The following is an 8,772-nucleotide window of genomic DNA, read 5'->3' as shown; positions in this document are numbered from 1 at the left end:
CTGCCTCCACGACAGACGAGTGACCCGCTTGTGGGGGAAGTGGGAGCTGCCTGGCTCCTCAGCCAGCACCCAGCTTAACCCCTGCCTTCCCATGCTCCTGGGCACGCCGGGCCGAGGGGTCTCAGCTGGCCTAGAGTTATGGGCCGCACCTTTGCGCCACCCTCACCCACCACAGAGGGGGCAGCCAGGCACAGCTGCTGTGAGTCCACATCCTTGTGTGCGTCTGTCCACACTTTTTAGGCGCCACGCCAAAGGCCAGCCTCCTGGCCCCAACACCCATTTTGGAAGCCCCCCATGGCCGTGTGTATGTCAGTAACAGTTGTACAAAATAAATTCTATTTATCGCTATTGTACCCCGAGTCGGGTGTGGCTTCATGTGACCCCGCCCCCCACCCGGATCAACCCGACAGATCTCAGTGGCACCGTGGTGGCGAGGGAGAGCCTATTCACCCCCCGAATCAGCAGCTGGGTCTGCGAGCACCTCCAGGGCCAAGCCGCAGGCTCCGTGACCACCAGCTCTGGCTTCCCCCCCATGGCCCTGCCCTTCCACCTTGCTCCCCTCTCCACAGCGGGGAGAACGTGGCTTTGAAGGTCCAATCAGGCAGACCTAGATTGGAGTCCTGACACGGTCTCTTTAACTCTCTGGGTGACGCTGGGAAACTTACAAACGTCTCTGAGCCTCAGTTTCCACTTCTGTAAAACGGAAGCGATAGTACCTCTCCCAAGGGTTCGTCATGAGGATTCACTGAGCTGGAGCAGGTGGAACACCTAGCACAGCGTCTGGCACCCCGTGGGTGCTCAAGGATCGGCTTTCCTCTCTTTTCCTATGCCCAGTGAAGCTCAAGGGCTTCCCCTATGTGGCCACCTGGGGGCGCCAAGGGATTGCTTACCTGGAGTGATGGGGGTGGGGAGATGGCGATGAATCTGTCCAGCTGCTGGAAGGAGCTCACAGTGCAGAGCGGTTACAATAAAGGGTGACGAATGCCCTGGCGGGGGTAGGGGGCGGGGACGAGCATGGGGTCCAGCCTGGCTAAGGGAAGAATGGGGAAGACTCCGGAGCAGCGGTGCCCGAGCATCCTGGAAAGGCTTAGGATAGTGTCCCTGGGGAGCGAGCTGCAGGTGCAAAGGTAGGGGGCGAGAGAGTGCTGCTTGCAGTCGGGAAGGGAGCCAGCAGTTCTGAATGATGGGAAGGTGGTGATGGGCAGGGAGATGGGGCAGAGATGAGGCCAGAGGTCACGTGGCCTTGGGTGCCAGACCAAGGGGCTAAGGCTTTATGCTGAGGGCACTGGGGAGCCATGGAGGATGCGAAATAGCAGTAGAAAGAGAAGAGGGGGCTGCTGGTGGGGACTGGCTGGGCAATGTCCAAGGAGGGGCGGGCCCAGGAGGTCATTGCTGGGTGCGGAGGGTAACCAGGACAGTGGGCAGGGAGGACCTGAGGAACCTTGGGGCGGGGGAGGCGGGGGTTCCTGGCCTGAGTGTTGGGTGAATGGAAGGGTATCCTCTGAGGTAGGAGCACAGGAGGAAGAGCAGGTTGGGGGATTTGGGGTCTGGGGGCGCGGGCACAGAATTGGGTTCCAGCCTTGGCCTCGCCCCCTCCCCACCACAGCTCCCATGCCCTCCCCAGGATGTTGGGTGCACCCCAGGGGCTTTCCCGACAGGGCCCTGCTGTGACACTCAGATGTCTGGGGCCACCCAGGGGTGGTGACTCACATCCACTCCCCAGCCCCGCCCACCTGGGTTTGGCCCTGGGCAACCCTGGGCTCAGTGGGTCCCCTGGTAACCCCCCTCCCCTCCTCTGCCTCAGCCCTGTTCTCTAACCCCTCCCAGGCCCTGGCTCTTCTCCACTCTCTGCCCCAGTCTCTTACCTTGTCTCCTCCCAGCCCACCACCAAGGGCCAGTAGCCCCGCTTCAGCACCGAGATGAAGAGCTTAGCTCTGAGTCTGTTCACCTCCCGGCTCTGTGACTTTGGGCACGTGAATTTGGCTCTCTGGGCCTCCGGGTCTTCATCTGTGCAATGAGAATGCTAACAGTCCTGCCCTTGGTACCCTGAGGTGAGGATTCAATAAGGTGATACCTCAGAAAGTTCTTGGTGCTGCCCTAGCACACAGTGGGCTCAGAAAATTGTGTGTGTTGTGTGTGGGGACATGCAGCTAGCCATTAACGAGGGCCATCTCCGTGACCCACATCAGAGGCTGTGGAGTCTCTCTGAGTGGGAGATGAAGCAGCTGGCACGGAGCCCGGCACAGGTGTCTGCATACGAGGCGCTGGGAACGTACAGTTATGAGTTGCTTCCCTGAACCTCAGCTTCCTGGGCTTTACCGGGGTTCACGATCCTTGTAGAAAAGAAGTGGGGCACCCCTGCTTGCATCCCTTTATGATGTGCCCCACCCCACAGCTCCGGCCCGCAGCTGAGCTGGGATGGAAGCAGGGGGGTCGGCCTGATGAGCAGAACCTGCCTTTGCCCCTCGGCCTGCCCGGGTTGTGGCAGCGCCCCCCGTCAGCAGGAAGGGCCGGCCTCTGGGCTGGGTTTCAGCCTGGGCCCCCGCCCCACCCCTCCAGGCTCCAAGGTGGGGCTGGGGGAGGCGGAGGACGAATCTGGCCTCTGGGATCAAAGCGTCCAGCGCTGTTTCTCTTGTGCCCGCGCCAGCTCTGTGCTCGTCCTGGGTTCTGAGGTGGGGAGGGCGAGCCAGGACACTGACCCGAGGCTGAAATTAGGGCTTGGGCGGGGGGCGCCGGGCTCCGGGAAGCACAGGACGCTGCTTAGAAATAACTCTGGTGGTGGAAACGGCAGCCAAAGGTTTCTCTGGACGCAGGAGGCAAGAGGCCTCCATGGAGGGACTTGGGCGCCTGGCTGACCCGACAGCCACGGCTCCCCTGCCTCAGAGCTGGGACCTTTCTCTCCAGGTCTCAGTTTCCTCACCTATAAAATGGAGGCAAAGCCCTACCTGTTGCTGTCAGGCCAAGAAGCTGTCATGGTCTCTAATGGATGTGGCATAGACCCCATGCCCAATAGGAGGGGTCCTCCCCGTCCCCCAGCAGCTGGGGCATCCCTGGACATCCACGGCTAACTCTGGGGCAACGTTGCCAAAGAGCCGGCCGCAGGCCCAGGCCCGCCCAGTGCCAGGGGACTCGGACCTGGACATTCTCTGCTGCTCAGGCCACAGGGGGTACTTAACCAGGGACCCTGGAATGTGGAGGTCCCTCCCTCCTTCCCTGTATCCGCCCTGCCAAGGGGACAGTCAGGGACGGAGCCTCCTGAAATAACCAGATCTGGTTAGCAAGGCTAATTTTAAAAGCCACTCTGGCTGCCCCATAGGCCCTTCTGGGAAGCCATGAATGTCCCTGTGTTTGCCCCGGGGAGGCAGGGTGAGGGGAGAGCAGAGGGGCTGGGAGGACTCCCACCCCTGACTGCCAGTGCCGGAAACCCCAAGCTGCCTCCCAAGGCCTGCCCATCCAGGGCGCAGAGCCCTGGCCCAGTACAGGGGCTCAGGGGCCCAGCCTCTGCCCTGATCCACTCAGAATGAACCCTGGTGGGCTCTCAGGATCCTCCACCCTCTGCACTGGTCTCCCTGAAGCAGTTCTGGGCAGGGAGCCTTAAGCTCTCTGTCTCTGTCTTGGCTATCTCCCACAGTCTCCATCTGCTTACTCTTTATGTCCCTTTATCTCAGTGTCTCTGCCTCTCTCTGTCTCTGACACTCGAGGTCCCTCTCTGCAGCTGTGACTTTATCCCCCTCTCTCTGGGTCCATCATGCAGGAGGCCCCCGCAGCCTTCTGACAGTCTGTAGGCTGGACTGTGTACTCCAGGTAAGGGGTAAGTGTCCACCTGGGAGCTGGGGCTGCAGGTGGGTCCTGGTGGGGGAGGACAGTAGTCCTGGGGACCGACAGGAGCTGTAACTGGGCAGGCAGGGGCTCTGTCATGGCCTGGGCCATCCATCCAGGCCAGGTGCGAGCAGAAGAATTGAGCTCCAGGGGTAGGGTGGCCAGATTTAGCAAGCAGAAACACACAGAGCCCAGTTAAACTTGAATTTCAGATAAACAAGGGATGATTTTTAGTTTAGTATACCTCATGCAATATTTGGGACATACTTAAACTAAAAATCATCCCTTGTTTATCTGAACTTCAAGTTTGACTGGACATCCTATGTTTTATCTGGCAGCCCTATCGGGGAGGCCCTAAGAATGAGAGGAGAAATTTCTTAGGAGCAGCAGGTTCTATAGACCGAGGGAGCCCCCGCCTGGCGGGGATGTCACAGCCACGCCTGGGGGAAATCCCTGTCTGATGTGGGAGGAACAGCTCCTGCCCACAGGGAGCTTTCAGTTTTCTGGGGTGGGGCCAGTCCTCAGGAGCTTGGCTGGCGGGGTGCGGTGCATGTGATACGCAGACACCAGTTACCTCCTCAGGGGAACCATAGACATCAGAAGGGAGGGTCTCTCCTGAGCCCCGGTGCCTCACCCAGGGCCTGGCACACAGTAGGGGCTTCATAAATATTTGTTGAATGAATGAAGAATTCTCCCAACCCATGCCCACAGCAGTGGGGTGGGCCTGGCCAGCAGGGGCTCCAGCACCCTACCTGCCCCTCCCAAGCTCCTTGGATCCAACGGGGGTGTGCACTGCCCTCACCCCAGGGGCTCCCCAAAGTGAGCTGTGGAGGGGAGGAGCAGGGCAGAGGGCACAGAGAGATGATGCCAGCTTTTCTCCTACCCCACCCTCACCCCAGACCCCAGTCCCAACTCGGAGTCCAGCCTGGGCAAGCATGCAGGTCGGGGCTGGGAACTAGGGCAGGGTGACCTCTGGCTTCCGGCATTGGGGGCCTTTGGGGACTAAGGTAGGGGAGCAGGCCAAAGAGGTGCTGATCAGTGCTCCTTAGGGGGACATTTGGACAGTTGGGAGATTCCTGGGACCCAGAAACTTGAGGACACTTGTTTCTGGGGAGGTAAGATTTGGATCTTTTCCTGAAGCGCATTGATCTCAGGGGTCTTCCTGGAGGGGCCAACTAGGGAGAGGCCTGTGGTTCTCCCACACCTCCCCCAAGACAGAGTCCCTTAAACAGCCTTTTTGTTCATTCACTCATACATTCATTCATTTATTCACTGGCCGATCCCTCCCTTAATGCCTCCATTCGCTGGGATGACCCGGCTCCAGGCCAGGTGATAAAGGACTGCAGCATCTCTTCTGGTCTCAGTAGGAACATACCTGTTCCAGTGCTGGCCCTGCCATTGGCTCCCCGTGTGACCTTGGGCAAGTCACTGACCACTTTGAACCTCAGTTTCCCCATCCCTACAATGGGGATAACGGTAGCAGCTCCCTCCCTGGCTACTGTGAAGGGTATGAGATGATGCCAGCCCTCGGTGCGAGAGCTTCAGAGGGGGATCCACCGTGATTATTGTTGTTATTATTATTATCAGTATCGTTTTTTAAAATTTTATTTATTTTTGGCTGCGTTGGGTCCTCGTTGCTGTGCGCGGGCTTCCTCTAGCTGCGGCGAGCGGGGGCTACTCTTCTTTGCGGTGCGGAGGCTTCTCATTGTGGTGGCTTCTCTTGTTGCGGAGCACGGGCTCTAGATGCACAGGCTTCAGTAGTCGTGGCTCGCGGGCTCAGTAGTTGTGGCTCTTGGGCTCTAGAGTGCAGGCTCAGTAGTTGTGGAGCACGGGCTTTGTTGCTCCGTGGCATGTGAGATCTTCCCGGACCAGGGCTCGAACCCGTGTCCCCTGCACTGGCAGGTGGAGTCTTAACTACTGCGCTACCAGGAAAGCCCCATATTATCGGTATCATTTTGAGGCCCCTGTGGGTTGGGCAGGGAGTGGCTGGCCCCAAGGCCCGGGCCCCATGGCCAGTGTCACACTGAGCCATGCCGACAGACCCGCTTCCTCTCGGGGCTTCAACCATCTTGGACCCCATCCCTTTTTTTCAAGGCATGTCAGCTCCTTCAAGGTGCCTCTGGCTTCTAGATCAGCAAGAAATCCTTCAGAGAAAAGTTAGAGTTGGGGACAGAGCTTGGAGTGGCCATCCGGTGGCAGGGCTTGGACTGCAGTGTGAGCTGGAGCTAGTCCTCCTGCTCGGGCCTGGTTTCCCCAGTTGTACAGTGAGGGGGTGGGGCTGGACGTCCTGCCATGGCCTGGACGGGGCCCTCTGTGTGTCATCCTGTTAGTAACGGGTTAGCTCCGAGCCTATAATCACATCTGCCCTGGGAAGAACTAACAGCGACTCTGTAAATTGAGCTCTAATTGCGGCTTTTAGTGGAGTCAGCTGCTCCCCCATTCCTCCCCCTCCCCCCCGGCCCTGCCCACTGCTCTGAATCAGCGAGGTTGTCCCGGCCTGCCCTGCCAGACCCAGGAATCCCCCAGGATTGTTCTGGCTCCCACTGAGCCAGCGATGGGTCAGGGACTAATGTCCTTCCAGGACCTACTGTGCACGAGGCTCTGAGCCAGGTGCTTTCCATGCAGTGGACTCCAGGTCATGTGACTACAGCTCTGGGAGGCAGGGGCTACTGGGCCTGTTTTTGCGGAAGGGGAAACTGAGGCACAGGGCAGAAAACTCACTTGCCCCAGGCCACTCAGCTAGGATGTGGCAGAGTCTGGATATAAACCTAGATCCATCTGATTCCCAGGCTTTGTTCCCGGTCTGAGGCGGAGGAGACACACCCCACCCCACCCAGGGGCTCCGAGCCCCCCAGCTGATGCACCTTCCCCGCTGGCGTTTGCTGACAAGGTCAGAGGCAGCTCCCCTCCTCAGGCGGGGCGCAGGCCTGTGGTTTCCCTGTTTGTTCTGGAGGTCCCAGCCGCTACCCCAAGGAGACAGCTAGTGGTTCCCAGGCCACAGCCCCTCGGGCGGAGCCAGACCGCGACTGGCCGGCCTGGGAACACTGCCCGCCAGCCCCACTGGGCTCCACCAGGCCCTGGCGCTGGGTGGTCTGGGCAGGGGCCGGGGAGGGCCTCGATCCTGGCCACGGGGCAGGAGCCACAACTGGTGCCAGACTCGGGGCTGCCCTGCCAGAGACCTGGAAGGGTCCTGAGGCCGGGGATGGCTAAACTGGGGCAAACACTGCCCTGGTGGGGAGCCCAGGAGGGAAGGCCCCGGGCCCCAGCGCTCTGAGGACCTCAGGAGAAACATCCACCCGCTTCAGGACTGTCATTGTTGGGTGGCTGCAACTCAACCACTGAATTGGTTCAGACAGGAGCCCTCCTTAGAGGCTGGTGGAGAAGCCAGGGTTGGCAGGCAGAAGACCTAGCGTCCAGCCCTGCCCTCCTCTGGACCTCAGTTTCTCCATCTGTACAATGGGCAGGGGTCAGCGCTCCCTGCTTGACCAGGGCTCCACCAGCTGGGCAGGCTGTGGTTGTGGGGTGGGCAGCCCAGGCTGGAAGGATCTCAGTTGTTCCCAAAGTCATTTTCAGGGGCTTCTTCTTGCCCCTGCCCCCAAGTCTTACAACCCCCACCCACACCTCTGACACAGCCCCCTCTGTTCCCCTCTCCCAGGTGACTGCCTGATGGGAGTGGAAAGAGCTCTCATGGGTTTTGGAGTCTGACAGAGCCCAGTTCAAATCCTGGCCACTGGCTGTCTGTGATCTTGGGCACGTTTCATCCTCTCCCTCCCCCATAGCTTTAAATGCCATTGTGACGCTCATCCTTCTATCTCCGGCCTGGGCTCCTCGCCTGAACTCCAGACTCTTTCCCAACTACCTACCAGCATGTCCACTCCAAAGTCCAATGGGCATCTCCAAGCTAACGTGATCCAAACCAACTCTCTATTTTCTCCCCAAATCTGCTCCCCCATATGCATAAATGGCATTCCACCAAGGTGCTCAGACCCCAAACTGAAGGGGCATCCCTGCTTCTGCTGTTTCCTCTGCTCTCTGCATTCAGCCCGTCAGCAAGCCCGGCTGGCTTTAATTCCCAAACGTGTCTGGGATGAAGCCCCTTCCCAACACACTTAGCTGGTCCAAGCCATCACCACCTCCACCCACAGCAACAGAAAGGCCTCCAGACTGCCCTCCAGCATCTGTCCCTGGCGTTGCTGATCCCTGCATGGCAGCCAGAGCAATCTTTCCATAAGCTGGATTGTGTCGCTCCCTGCGCCTAACCTTCCCGTGTGACAGAAGAAGATGCAGGTGCCTATCGTGCCCCACGCGACACAGCTCCTGTCCGCCACTCCCACCTCATCCCATCCACCGTCTCCCCTTTCTCTGGGCTCCAGCCACATTGGTTATTTCTGTCCCTCAAACATATTAAGAGTATTCCTGCCCCAGGGTCTTTGCACTTGCTTTATCCTACTTGGAATAATCTTTTCTCCAGCTCTTTGAAAGGCCACCTTCTTACTGACTGGGTCTCAAACCAAGTGTCACCTCCTCAGACAAGTCCTCCCTGCCCACCAGCTACAGCAGGGCCCCCAGTCACTCTCCGGACCTTGGTTTTCTTATTTGTAAAATGGGGCCAGTGCCAGTGCCCTACCTAAGAGGGTGGAGAGAGATGGCTGGCGGGGAGGGGGTGCTGAGATGCCAGTGTGAGGCAGGCACGGGGCTCCTGTGTCCTTCTCTCTCACTGGCACCCACAGTCCCAAGGCATGGCTGACCCTGAGCTAGCTGGACCCAGGGTCGGGAGACTGGGAGAACCCTTTGCCAGAGGTGGAAGCTGGGCTCCTCTGCCCATTTTACTGTGTGACTTCAACTTGGTCTCTGACCCTCTCTGGGCTACCTTCCTCCCTGGCCTGCAGAAGCCAACTCCAGCCCTGAGCTTTGTCTGGGTGACAATGGAAAGAGGCCTGTCCCCAGGAGATC

The sequence above is a fragment of the Phocoena phocoena genome, chromosome 1 (assembly GCF_963924675.1).
Source record: "Phocoena phocoena chromosome 1, mPhoPho1.1, whole genome shotgun sequence".
Lineage (NCBI taxonomy): Eukaryota > Metazoa > Chordata > Mammalia > Artiodactyla > Phocoenidae > Phocoena > Phocoena phocoena.
The sequence above is the reverse complement of the archived record's forward strand: the minus strand, read 5'-3'. Positions refer to the sequence as shown.